Genomic DNA, 2,782 nt, shown 5'->3' on the forward strand with positions numbered 1-2,782 from the left:
ATTTTAATTTCAGATTTATGAAACAGTTACCAGGTTGGTATATAAGTTTCCATGTCCCCAGTTCATTACCCCCCATGTGATCTGTCCATTAATGTTACCACAACTTGTTCTTGCTCATGTGAATTATTATTTCAATGTTTGGATTTATAGCCACACAGCTTAACAAGTTTTTTTTTAACTGTCAGTTTTGCATCTTTATGTTTTTGAGGGGATTCTCTCTCTCCCTCTCTGTTGCCAGTTTCCAGGAACGTTCGACTTGTTCCCTGAGCAAGATTGATGCCACACGCGGTTTTCCCCAGGAATCTCCCTTTCTGATCTTGAGAGGAAATCAGAGGAGGACCAAGGGGGCTCATGTTGATCAGGTTTCACCGACATGCAGTTCTGAGGGAGTGCTGCACTGTCAGAGGACCCATCTTTTACCTGCAACATGAAACCTCAGCGAATATCGTTGTCAGTGAGGCACTTTTGAAATACAACAACCATTGTTGTGGAGAATCATAGAATCCCTGCAGTGTGGATTGAGGCCATTCAGCCCTTCAAGAGTGCACCGAAGAACATTCCACCCAGACCAAACTCCCACCCTCTTCCCCCAATCCCACATTTTACTTACCTGCACATCCCTGGATACTATGAACAATTTTGTATGGTCCAAACCACTTAAACTGCCCATCCCAGAGTGTTAAATGTAATACTGTCATGGCTACACTCTAGTGAATGCATGTGAACTGACTTTATTAAACTAACTGGACAGGGCATCCAATGAGACGCCCAATGGGTGGCACAGCAGTTACCACTGCTGCCTCACAGCGCCAGGGACCTGGGTTCAATTCCCGCCTTAGGCAACTGACTGTGTGGAGTTTGCACATTCTCCCCGTATCTGTGTGAGTTTCTTCCGGGTGCTCCAGTTTCCTCCCACAGTCCAAAAATGTGCAGGTTAGTTGAATTGGCCGTGCTAAATTGCCCATAGTGTTAGGTGGAGGGGTAAATGTAGGGGAATGGGTCTGGGTGGGTTGCGCTTTGGCGGGTCGGTGTGGACTTGTTGGGCTGAAGGGCCTGTTTCCACACTGTAAGAAATCTAATCTCTAGAATACTATGGACGCATGTGACCTGATGTTTCTATAATACAACTCACTGCTCAATAACTTATCCTAGAGTCACAGAGAGGTACAGCACGGAAACAGACCCTTTGGTCCAACTTGTCCATGCTGACCAGATATCCCAACCCAATCTAGTCCCATTTGCCAGCAACTTGGCCCATATCCCTCTAAACCCTTCCTATTCATATACCCATCCAGTTGCCTTCAAAATAATGCAATTGTACCAGCCTCCACCACATCCACTGGCAGCTCAGTCCACACACGTACCACCCTCTGCATGACAAAGATCCCCCTAGCCCAATTGACCTTTCAGATTTTTACATCTTTCCCCTCTCACCCTAAACCTATGCCCTCTGGTTCTGGAGTCCCTCACCCCAGGGAAAAGACGTTGTCTATTTACCCTATCCATGACCCTCATGCTTTTGTAAACCGCTACAAAAGGTCACTCCTCAGCCTCCGATGCTCCAGGGAAAACAGCCCCAGCCTATTCAGTCTCTCTGTAGAGTGAAAGTATATTTACACTACAGGGAACACCACAGCCAATTTGTATGTAGCAAACTCCCACAAACTGCAGTGTGGCGATGACCAGATTTGTCTTTGTATTGATGTTAGTGGAGGGGTGCATGTTTGTTAGAGCTCGGTTAGAGATCTCTTCTCCTCTTCTTTGGTAGTGCTATGGGATCGTCTGGAATTGAGAGGAAAGAGAGGTGACCTTATCAAAACATGTGAGATTCTTAAGGGGCTTGACAGGGTAGATGCTAAGAGGTCAGTTCCCCTTGTGGGACAGTCTGGGACTAGAGGGTATAACCTGAAAAGAAAAAGGTTGTATATTTAAGACAAGGTAAAGGAGTGAAGGCAATGGTCTTGTGGTATTATTGTTGGACTGTTAGTCTAAAGACTCAGGTAATGCCCTGTGGACCTGGGTTCAAATCCTACCATGGCAGATTCAATAAAAATCTGGAATTAATTAAGTTGAGATGACCCTGAATCCATTATCAATTGTTGGGGATTAAAGCCATCTGATTCGCTCATGCCCTTTAGGGAGGGAACCTGCCATCCTTTCCCTGGTCTGGGCTACATGACACTTCAGGCCCACTCCCATGTGGTTCACTCTTCCTGGTAACTGCCCTCTGGGCAATTAGGAATATGCAATAACTGCTGGCTTAAATGGACAAGCAGGAGGCTGGAAGAACACAGCAAGCCAGCCTGCATCAGAAGGTGGAGAAGCCAAAATTTTGGGTATAACCCTTCATCTCTAAATAAATGCTGGCCTCACCAATGACACCCATGAATGAATTTTTTAAAATACCCATTAGGAGGAATTTCTTCCCTCAGAGGGTTGTGAATCTGTGAGAATTCTTTACTGCAGAGGGCTGTCGAGGTTAGATTGTTAAGTAAGGCTGGGCCAAGTAGATTTTTAAACAGCATGGGAATGAGGGTTACGGGAAAAAGTCAGGAACATCAAGTTGGGGATTCTCAGGTCAGCCAAGGTCACACTGAATGGGAGACTCAATGGAACGAATGGCCAACATCTGATTTGATTTATTTACTGTCGTGTGTGTTTTATTACGAAATACAGGGGAAAGCATTGCCCAGAGTCGCCACTCTCCGGCACCATCTCAAAATACGGAAAATTAAAATCAAAACATAGAATATAAGACAGGAAAATGAAGAAATAAAGACAT

The sequence above is a fragment of the Hemiscyllium ocellatum genome, chromosome 33 (assembly GCF_020745735.1).
Source record: "Hemiscyllium ocellatum isolate sHemOce1 chromosome 33, sHemOce1.pat.X.cur, whole genome shotgun sequence".
NCBI lineage: Eukaryota > Metazoa > Chordata > Chondrichthyes > Orectolobiformes > Hemiscylliidae > Hemiscyllium > Hemiscyllium ocellatum.